General features: G+C 36.8%; 1 non-coding gene across 1 annotated transcript; it reads left to right on the forward strand.

Moving 5' to 3' along the window:
- Positions 1-2,938: 2,938 nt before the first annotated feature.
- On the forward strand, positions 2,939-3,043 carry LOC141635993 (small nucleolar RNA R71). Its single transcript, XR_012540640.1, has one exon. It is a non-coding gene; the product is annotated as a small nucleolar RNA R71 (small nucleolar RNA).
- Positions 3,044-12,224: the final 9,181 nt, after the last annotated feature.

A 12,224-nucleotide genomic window follows, 5' to 3' on the forward strand; every position in this document is an offset into this window, starting at 1 on the left:
AGAAAGTAGAGGGCTTTTGTCAATTAATTAACAATGAACACAATGTAGGAGACGGACTTGGTAAAAGGGCAAGAAAAAAGAGGGATTTGGGGGTTTTTTTATCGCAAAATAGGAAAGGGGTCGAAATATTAGGGATGAAATGAATTAAGGATTAAAAAGAGGGAAGTTAAAGAAACTCCCTTCGCGTGATTTCCACTTTTACTCGATCGAGTGGTTTAGAACTGCTCGATCGAGTCCTTTTTGTATTCATCTACTCGATCGAGCAAAATTTTACTCGATCGAGAACTCCCCTTTTCTGCTTTATTCGATCGACTGATATGGCATTACTCGATCGAACAGAATCCACTCAATCGAGTACAAAAAGTACTCGATCGAGCTCTTTTTCTCGTGTAAGCTCCTGAATTCGTCATTCTTCCTTTAAATTTGCATAAAATTCTCCAAACCTGCATAAAAACACTTGCAAAAATATCCCAAAATACCAAATACGCAAAGTAACAGTCTATAGTCTCTATCTATGCTAAAAATTGTCTAAATTCTAATTGTCCTAATTAAAAGTAATAAAATAAATTCCACGGAAATTCAAAAATTGTTTATACAAGTTGGTACACGGGGCATTTACCGGCTCACTTCCCAGAGCAATTCAGTAGCCCCTCCGAGGGCTCCTGACTGGAGGACGTCACCTCAGCAACATTGATCGTCCTCTTCAGCTTTCATGAGCTTGAACTTGAATCACTAGGAGGAGAATAGTTCACATCCACATATGCGCGAACTTTTCTCACCCTTGCTCCTTTCTCACCGGCTTTAACACTGTCACTCCCACTTTGACTGACATTAATTGCACAATGCCCTTTGAGAGCTCCTTCATTGTTTTCATCTGTACCTGCAGCCAGGAAAACAGACGAACTTTCCTCCTTTTTGCTCTCAACCTAAGGCGGAGGGGTCACAATAGCAGCACAATGCTCCAAATTTTCATTTGGAGTGTCAATAATAGGGTCATAGAAGAGAGGGCATTGCAAGGCTGAGCTTGCTTGGGAGCCCTCCAGAACTTAGACTGATGGAATATCAGCTCCTCGTTCCCAACCTGAAAAGTCAATGTCTTGCCCCCGACGTCTATTACTACACGGGCAGTAGATAAAAATGGTTTCCCTAAAATAATAGGGGTATGTGAATCTTCGGGGATGTCAAGTACAACGAAGTCAACGGGAATAAAGAACCTCCCGATCTTAACAGGTACGTCTTTTATTACACCTAGTGGCCGTGATATGCTACGGTCGGCCATCTGAACAGTCATGTCGTGCAATTAAACTTTGTCAAACCAAGTCTCCTAGCCAGAGACAACGGTAAGACACTCACGCTAGCGCCAAGATCGCATAACGCGTTATCAATCAAGTGGGTACCAATATGACACGGAATCAAAAAACTACCCGGGTCTGACTATTTGGGAGGTAACTTATTCTGAACTAGGGTAGTCCCTACCTCAGTCAAGGCTAACGTCTCATTATCACTAATGTGCCTCTTACGCGATAACATTTCTTTCATAAATTTAAGGTAAGAGGGTACCTGTGTCAGTAGTTCGGCGAATGGCACAGTGAACTGCAAGCTTCTCAGGATCTCGTCAAATTTGGCAAATTGTTGATTAGCTATAGTACTCTGCAGATGCCTCGGGAAGGGAATCGTGATGGGTATCTCGAGTCCCTTGTTTCTCTCTTCCAACGTGTCAGCCGGATCAAGCTCTGTATCCTTTGGACGCTTCTTTCCTCTCGAACGAGGTCTTTCAGGCGATTTCTCACTCGATCGAGCACTAGCAGGCTCTCGACCAAGCTGTCCATTATCCATACTACTCGATCGACCAAAATTCCCATTCGATCGAGTAGTTTCTTCAAAAGCATCACTCGATCGAGTAGAAATTTCACTCGATCGAGCAGTTGCATTTTCCTGTTTACTCGATCGAATAGAAATTCCACTCGATCGAGCACTTTCTTCAGCAAATCTACTCGATCGACCTCTAGAAACTAGTCGATCGCGTACATTCTTAGCCGTCAGCTCATTTCCTTTGATAGAACACTGTTCATCAGCTATTATTTCCTTCATCGGGTCTGATTTCAACACTTTCGGTCCCTCATATGAACGACCGCTTCTCAAATTAATTAAATTTACCGTCTCATGTGTTTTTTTGTCAGTTTGTGACGGTAAATGACCCGGTTTCCTTGTGGACTGGTTAGCGGCTAACTGGGCAACTTGAGTTTCAAGTGCCTTGATAGAAGCATCTTTTTGTTGGTCTCTTAACTTCCACTGCTTTGTCAAAGACTACAACATAGTCTTCAACTCACCTATCTCACTTACCCCACCAGAAGACGAGGCACCTTGATTAGGTGTAGGAAAGGAAGGAGGCTTCTGAAAGCCTTGTTGAGTCTTATGTGGAGGGACATATGACTGATGCTGGTGCGGAGGAGGGGTAGGATTGAGCACATTTTGACTAGTCCACCTCAAATTGGGATGGACTGCCCCTTGGTTATTATAATAGGAACCCTCTCCTTGCCTGTATTGTTGAAAGGCAAGGACATGTTCCTTCTCTGTAAGACAGCCAACAACAGTGTGACCGTCGTTGCTATCACACCTCTCACATGTGACGGTCTCCCCTCTAGTATGCATATGGACCGTCTGAGGCTCCCCAGCAGAATGTAACTCCAACTTATCAAATATAGCATTCATGGCTTCCAGCTGAGCCACAACTTGCTTATCGACTGCATGAACTGTTCTAATATCATCCCTCGGGTTTCCATATTCAGCACTGTGGTTCGCCATCTCTTCAATAAGAGCCCATCCCTTATCATTGTCGGTATTCTCTTGGAATCTCCCATTAGATGACGCATCAAGTATGGCTCTATGATAATCATACAGCCCATTGTAGAACTGGTTAGACATAAACCACGGGTCAAAACCATGGTGAGGAAGAGACACACCAACTTCTTGAAACGGGACCATGCTTCATAGAGAGTCTCATCAGGTGCCTGCTTGAAACTCGTAATCTTAGCCCTCAGCTGATTTGTGCGCCATGGAGGGAAATATCTCTTATAAAAAGGAAGAGCAAGGGTCTCCCAGTTCGTAACCCCTGCGGCCGTACGGTCTAAATCAGTCAGCCACTCCCTGGCTGCATCGGTCAAAGAAAAAGGAAATAGAACTTCCTTAATCTTGTCTGGAGTTACCCCATTTGTGGCGGGGATAGTAGAACAGTAGTCCGTAAAAACCTCCATATGTTTCCTCGGATCTTCACCTGCCACACCTCTATAGAGATTTCTCTCCACCAGATTGATATAGGTAGGACGGATGTCAAACGTATTCCCATCCTCAGTCTGGAGATTGAAACCTTTAGGAATATACGATGTTTTAGGCTCCGAGTGACTAGCAATGTTCGGCAACTTTTCTGGTTGATCAGCAGAAATATGAATGTTCTCTTCTAAAGACTGGTCTTCTGCGAAAAGAGAATGATGTATCTCTGGCTCGAAAGTACTCATGTCTTCCTTTCGTGATTTTCTCTACAGACGGAGTCTATGCCTGAATAGTCTCTCTGGCTCTGAATCAGCTGAAAATAACTCAAACCTGTCTGATCTAGGCATAAAAAAACTGAAAGAAAATAAATAAGAACTGCCTCAAGGAATAAAAATTCCCTGAGACGGATAAAATAAATGAAACAAAGACAGATAGGGCAATTGCCTCCCCGGCAACGGCGCCAAAATTTGATACGTCTGTCGTGTACCTATAAAAAATAAACTAACTAAACTAACTATATAGCTAGGGAAGTCATGTCGATCTCCTCAGGGAGGCAAGATATCTGTAGTAGTCCGTCTATTTGGTCACAAATGGGGGGGTTGTTTAAATTGGTTTTCTAAACTAAAAGGTTTAAAGGAAAGAGAAGCAGAGATAAGAGCAATAAAGACAGAAAAATAGAATTAAACTATCAGATAAAGAAGGGTCATGTCAGGATTTCGGTTCACTACGGTAGTCCAGTAACTCAATTGTAAACAACTTAGACAAATTAATGCGAGACAGATATGGAAATGTCCTTCCGGTCCACTTTCTATCCTAAACTTCCACTAACTTAACTTCCGTCCTCGTCAGGGTAGTCTACTGTTCATAGCAGGCTATTTAGTCCAATCTTCTGATCCAGGATTAAATTTAGCCATATTAAAGGGTGACTCAGAAGCGTGCACTCAACTAAGCCGGTAAAATACAGTTAAATTGCTATGGTGACAGAATCTCACAATTAATTCATCTAAACTGCTTACTACATCGTCACATTTCTACCGTAGATCACCTAATCCCAACATGAATTAGATTTAGCTACTCATATCGCTATTTATACTATCAAAACTAACAGCAGATAAAAGACCAGCATTCAACATATTAAAACGATAATTAAATTGCATAAAAAAAATTAGGGCAGAAATTAAATAAAGTAAAACAAAGAATTAAAGTAAACAAAAGAACGATTATTATTAAGAAAGGAGAAAGAGATTACAATCGTGCGAATCCGGCGTAAAGAACGACAAAATCCAAGCGAATTAACCCCGAAAGCAAAGTTACAGTGAAGAATGAAAATGATAGATGAAAAACTGAGTAAAAGTGTCGATGATAATAGAATCGATAGATAGCTAATGACCTAGTAACGTAATGCTTAAATAGAACATAAACTAAGTCCAAAAGCTAAAATAAGCTTACGGGCTAATTAAAGCCCACGCCAGCAGAAACCACTCGATCGAGTAGAATAAATCCACTCGATCGAGCAAAACACCAGAAAATCTACTCGATCGAGTAGATTAGTTACTCGATCGAGTAACCTCTCTTTTCAGCACTTCTTGATCGAGTAAAAAACTACTCGATCGATCAACTGAGGCCATAAAAACCACTCGATCGAGTAATAAAACCACTCGATCGAGTCTTCTTCCTTCAAATCAGCCCAATCTCGTCACCGACTGCCTCGTAAACCGTGCCTTCACGCATTCCAATGCAGTATCTCATTTTGGAAAATCCCGTCTCCTCTAAATGCATGCAAAAAGGACGAAAAATGGTACGATTCGGGGCATAATACTATATAAACAGTACAAAAAATGCATGGAAATACGTGCTGAAATAGGCTAAAAAGACTATACAATATGCACGTATCAACATGCAACATATAAATAAAATGCAAAGAATAAATAAAATAAAATCCTAGTATGGCCTTCCTAAAATAGTAATCTAATGAACTATTAAAAATTCGGAAACCAACTCCTTTGGTCCCTTGAACTTTGGTCCTGGCACGCATTTCAAGGCAACACTTTCTTTGATGGATCGCCTTCTCGAGTGGCACCGTTTTCAAGGTACTCCGGAATAATTAAATTACAAAATGAATTACATAATTTCCTATTATACATTTGTAATTAAAAACAAAAATAAATCTATTAAATTACAAAACGGTGATGCGAGATCACAATAATTACAACCGAATCGATATTCCCATACATTTCGGGTAATACCAATTAAAACTAAGGTCATACTAAGTAAAATTACATAATTCAAAAATTACATAAAATTAAAATATGGCAATCATAAATAAAATGCAGCATTATAATATGTATGAACATGCTAGATTTTATGCTAAATCGCCTTTAAAGAGCCAATATCGTATATTAATCGGTTTTTACTGATTTGCGTGATTTAACCTTTTAAAATCACAATAGTTACAAAAATTCATATTTATGTACACGTTAATTACCCTAACCATCTCAGGACTCAAAATTAGTCTCCACTAATATTTGACAATAATTAAACTTGATTTCTTAATTTTTCATAAATGGACTCAAAAACATTAAAAATATGTTATAAACTTCAATTAAATCATAAAAATTTCAAATAGTTTCAAAATTTGAAATTTAAACTTATGAACATTCTGGAAAAATACCATGACACTCATAATATTCAAAACGTAGGTTAAAAATTTCGAAAATTTCTCGAGAAAAAACAATGTTGCGGTTTATCGGTTTTAACAATTATGACCATAAAATATGAGGAAAAATAATTTTCATCAACTTTTAACTTTTAGATCTGAAATATATGATAAAATGCAACATGTGACGTTTTTCCTTTAGTCATGAAGTATGTTTTAGCATTATTACTAATTATAGTCACTATTTATGTGATTTTTCATCAAAAATTCATAAATCATGCATAAAGAATTCATTATAGCCAAATATTTTACACACATCTTGTAAAATTTCATATGACAATATACTAAATTTCCATGACCAGATTCGAAATATAACTCATATTAACCTATTTACCCATTTAAATACGATTTTAACTTAAAAAATCCATATTTCGAGCAAAATAACTCATTTTATCTTGAAAATTTACAGGCCATCAGTAGATAATATATGTGAAAATATATCCAAAAACCACTAAACAAATCGAAGGTTAGCTATTTTTAGTCAAAAAATGACATTTTTATCATAAAAATCACATTTTAATGCCATTATTATATAAAATGAACAATAAAATCCATAAACAAACGAAAATGCCCTAAAAATCACTTAGGATCAGAAACTTTTAACATGAAAGGTTATTTTTAGGTTTATCTTCATAAAACCAAATTATTAGTTTTGTATGTTAATCATATAACTCGGAAAAACTATAAACCGATTTGCATGCAAACAACCTAAGGCTCATGATACCGCTTGTTATAAATCTTAATCTCATTAAATAATATATTCATATATGAAAAGATATATTTAGTCATAAAATAAAACTAGATCTTATGCATGCAAACATAAATAAGATATGAGAAGAAATCATTGTTCTTACTATATGATTTCGGTTTTATGGGCACCAACAAATTCACCTATTTGTTAGTTCTTGAGCTTTCCTTAAAATGGATGAACAAAAGGTCGAAATTAGAACCTCTCCCAAATGTGAATACCCAAGGAAATCTCTTAATAACTAATATTATTTTGTACTAGAAATAATATAAGTTTTACTATAAAATTGACACAAAAATATTGTGTATTTCCTCTTGAAAATTTCGGCCAAGAGGAGAGATTTGTGTGTATTTATCTCTCGAAGTTTTCATAAATTATGGAGAGATTATATTTTCTTACACTAGAAAAATTAGTTGAAGTTGTGAATAATTGTAGAGGAAAAAACCTCTTAGCATCACACTAGAAAACCGGTTGGAGGGGGGGTATTTTTAAGCCCAATGCATGCAAAAGTTGCTCTTCTCAAAAGCTATAGGGTTGCATGGCTACTAGTTAGCTTTTATCATTGTGTTTTCCACTTAAAACAATTAACACAATTTAAAACTTATACTTCCTCCATAATTTCGGCACATGTGACATAAAATTGGAGGTCCATTTTATTTTGTCATTTGTCAGTTGTAACATATGTGACATGTTACTTGACATGTGAAATTGTAATGTATTTTTAACATATTAAAAATCAACATATACTCATAAAATATGTCATATACAATATCGACTAGTAATTCGTAATTACTTGTACCAAAACGGTTTATCAAATTATAAATTATAACGTCTTGTATTTATAATAAATTATTCACTTAATTTCAATTTCAATTATTTCATAAACAATAATTTTATCTAAGTAATAAAACAATCCGATTACTTAGACCGTATCCAATTCAATCGAATTATAATAAGATACGTTAATCTTACTCACAAATCATCCGTCAATTTTAAGTAATTTAATTAACTCGTTTCGGCATACGATTAATTAAATAATCAATTAAGAGTATTTCCCTATAGGTATGACCTAAGGCGATCAACTGATCACCACCGTCGCACGACAGTAATGTCAAACTCTAGTCAGCCAATCATTACCGATATGTGTGGACCAGTTGACTGTAAAATATTACATCCCACATGTATTCTTAAAATGAGATTTAAATATGTGATCATCATGATCGACAATTGTGATCGCATTATTGTCGGAGGACACATATTCCAACAATTCGCCCCTAGTTACTTATATGAGGTGACGTCTCGAAGTGACTAGAGTGTGATGCGATTGATGGCAAGTTCAAGTGCCACAGAGTTATACGTGATTACTAGTCGATCACATAGGCAGACTGTATGGGACACTCTGTCGGGCAGTGACTGCTTATAGAGTTCTGATAATTCATAAAGCCTGTTCGTTTCAAGAGCTGCTATAGTATTCTTATGAGTCAATTCTTTTGATTAGAGACTATTCGCCCAAGTTGGCATAAGTTTCTGATTAACTTTGATTTATGCTCTACGACTGTCATAAATGAGGTCAAATGGGTATATTTTGGGTTATGATGAATTGTCGCTGAACAAAGGGAATAGTGCGATAGGAATTCTCCACCCCTTATCAGGGTTGTTTGAAATCTCAAGGCCACTCAAGGAGTAGTGAACTGGAAATGCGTGGCCACGCTCAGAAGGTATCTACGGTAGATAATTCCGGTCAGACTGTTACTCTCCAGATCGACGAAACCACTTAAGATATGATCAATTGCAAGTACGACCTGCGAGACACCTTGCATTGAGTGGGAAATTGTAATAGGACAAGAGAATTGGTGACGCACACTTGTCTCGGACAAGTGGGAGATTGTTGGAATATGTGTGCTCAACAATAGTGCGATCACATGTTTAAATCTCATATTAAGAATACGTAAGGGATGATTCAATTATATAGTCAATTGATCAACATTAATCGGTAACGATTGGCTTGATAGAGTTTGACGTTACTGTCGTAGGACGGTGGTGGTCAGTTTATCCCTAAAGGTCACACATAAAGGATGATGCCCCAATTACTAAAGTTGATTAATTGTATGACGATACAGGTTGATCAATTCCTTAAAATTTAACACTTCATTTGTGAGAGAGAAAATTTATATCTTATTGTAATGGGATTAAATAAGATTTATACTAGTAATTGAAATACTTTATTACTAAAATTTGTTATTGTTTGTGAAACAATTGAGATAAGAATGAATGGTTAATTATAATTACAAGATGTTCTGAATTATAATTATATGACCCATTTTGTTTATGTGATCAAGTATCACTAGTCAATTTGTTATATTTAATTTAATTAATGTATAAAATGATATTTATTTGATAAATATGCATTAAATTAATTAATAACATGTAGCATACTACATGTGACATATTGTGTGACAAGTGACAAATTGACAAAATAAAATGGTAGTCTATTTTATACTTGGTGACCAAAATGGAGGGAGTAGTAATGGATTGTTGTTGTTTTATTTTATGTGACTAAAACAACATAATCATACCTAGAAAAGATGCCATCCCTTCGACATACTCCCTCCACCGGTTTTCTATGTACAAAAGAGGAGAATTTGTTCTCTCTTTTTTTAGTAGTATTCATTCTTCTCACATGCAAAATTTCCCCCTCTTACATTTTATAGTTCATCTTTCTCTAAAACTTGAGAAATGATGATCCAAATTGTTCAATGAGATTACTAATATTATTAGTGTAATATATGAGTATTAGTAATAAATTTTAAGCTAGACTACTATACAAATATCTAGCAAATATTATTTATTAGAGATAAGGGCTAATCTTGGGTGCAATCAAGAGGAGAATCTCTACATTGGGATTTTTTAAGGATCATCCAACATTTTAAGCTCAATAATAAATAAGGAAGGTGACCTTATTTGTGCCCAAAATTTTGAACAATCCTACTGATGTGACCATAATTAGAGCACATTTAGTCCCCGAATTAGCCTTGTTCCCATGCTTTTTAGTGCATATTTGGGTCATTTATTGTCTTTAGTCCTTTGTTTTGCATATTCTTTGAGGTTTTGATCCCTTGGTAGGAAAGGAGTGCAAAACTTGCATTTTCATGGCAAAATGAGGCAAAATTGATTTAATTCAATGACCAAGCATCAAGGAGAGACAATATTAGAAGGCCTTTGTACATACTATAGTAGATGGGCAATGATGAGAAAAGATCCTTTCATCCCCGAGGAAATCCCCAAGGATTTTATGAAGAAAAAGGAAGAAAAGAAGAAGAAACAAGACTGCCCAGCAATCCGTGCGTCTTCCCCAGAAGACGCCCGTCTCCACCACCACAATCCGTGCGTCTTCTCCCCAAGACGCCCGGGCAAAGACTCCAGAAGGCGCCCGTCTTCACCCCAAGACGCCCGGGCAGAAACCACCAAATCCGCCCGTCCCGTGTTAAAGACGCCCGGATTCCCAGGCAGACCCATTTCGTCTTCTTCACGCTTCAAGGAAGGATGCACATCTTTTTCTAGAGACCGGAGTCTCCCTAGAGACCGGAGTCTTTCCAAAAAGACCGGTGTTTCCTCAACAAGGGACTTAATCGTCATTTAAGCCCTTAGTTAACCCTAATTCATCCACCTAATCCCCACTATAAATACCTCATTAGTCTAATTAGAAGAGCAGGTTCTTCTTAGCAATCTTTAGTATAGTTAATATCAATCAAATCTCTCTTTAATCTTGTAATCAACAATTAATCAAGTTTTAATACAAGTTTTATTTCCTTAATCTCTCTCTTGTTCATCCATTGTTTTGGGTAATTGAAGATTATTTGGGTTATTATTGGGAGATTGACAACCTCTCAATCAAGCATCAAGTACTTCTTTTATTCTTTGCTTTATTATTGGAATCATTAGTAGGTATAATTCTCTTAATCCCTCTTTAATTATTGTTAATCACTTTCATTTATTCCTCATGTTTCACTTTGTTGGTATGATTGACAACCTTGCTAGCATGTTCAACATGATAATGAGTGAGTAGTTACCTTAGCTAGGGTTAATGGGTAATTAAGGGAAACTAACATGGGGAATGATTCATGCTTAAATTAATATGTTTTCATAGTTTATTTGCTTGCTTGTTGTGATCTCAACTCATACACATGTTATGTTTGATGAAATGTGAGCCTATGAATCCTTGCATTTTTTACCCATCACCTATCTTTTCAATGAGACTTGTAAGACATAAACCAACTCGAGTCTCATTAGACCATGCATGTTTTTTAGTAGGGAAGACTAAGTCGATTTGTAGGTGTTGTAAAATCTAATCGATTCGGCTCCGGGACCCAAACTTTTCTAGGATTGTAAGATATAAAGCAACTCGATCCATCACAACAATAATTGCTTGCTTATAAATTGAGAATATGTTTGTATGATCAATTCCCATGAATCCTTTATGACCCCATGACACCCTAGTGCCCTTTATCAATTGTTTACATCCCTTTTAATTCATCTTGCTTGTTTACTTTCATTGCTATTTAGTTTAGTGATCTTCTACATCAAACCCCAATTGTGACACCCTTTAAGACACCACTAGTTGCAATAGAAATCTCATCTCAATTCCCGTCCCTTGGGATCCGACCTTTACTTGCCTCATTACTAATTGTAGAGTTGTTTGTAAAGTTATAAATTGTGTTTTGGTCTAGGTACTCCTAACGACAAGTAACCGAAAAGTGTAGACAACCGACCAAAAATGGCGTCGTTGCCGGGGACGGTGTTAACTTGATTTAGATTTTCTTATATTGTTATTAGTTGTGTCTTTCTTTGACTTGGGGAAGTAAAACTCCTCAAGGTTTGTTCTAATTGTTTTCGAGTTGTTTGATATTTTGCATGTCTAGAAGGTCACAAGGTCACTTGTTACCCTTTGATCGCGAAATTGAAAGAACTTTGACAACCAATAGAAGACTTGCTAGGAGAACTTTGAGAGGTATTGGTGAGGTTGTAGATATTCAACCAAATACAATTGAGTTCATCAACCCTTTTGCAAGAGAAGGTGAGGAGAACCCAACACAAAATCCAACACAAAAACAACCCACAATGCCTAAGTTATCATCACATTCCGTACCCACTGAGGAGAACCTACCCAATGGTACTCCCACACCACAACATCTAACCGGAAATTTTATTGCCAAATCCGCATTTATCCAATTAGTCAAAAGAAGCCAATTTGGGGGGATGCCTACTGAAGACCCTCATTCTCATATGGAGACTTTTTGTGACTATTGTGATGCGATTTCTCAAACCGGTGTAACTCAAGACCAAATTCGATGGGTCTTATTTCCTTTTTCTCTAATTGGCACCGCGAAACAATGGTTGAAAGGCCTTGATAAGGCTACTCTCGGAATTGATTCTTGGAAAAAGTTGGCTCTAGCTTTCTACAAAAAGTTCTATCCGCCGAAAAAGACTAAC

This window comes from Silene latifolia, chromosome Y (assembly GCF_048544455.1).
Source record: "Silene latifolia isolate original U9 population chromosome Y, ASM4854445v1, whole genome shotgun sequence".
NCBI classification, from domain to species: domain Eukaryota; kingdom Viridiplantae; phylum Streptophyta; class Magnoliopsida; order Caryophyllales; family Caryophyllaceae; genus Silene; species Silene latifolia.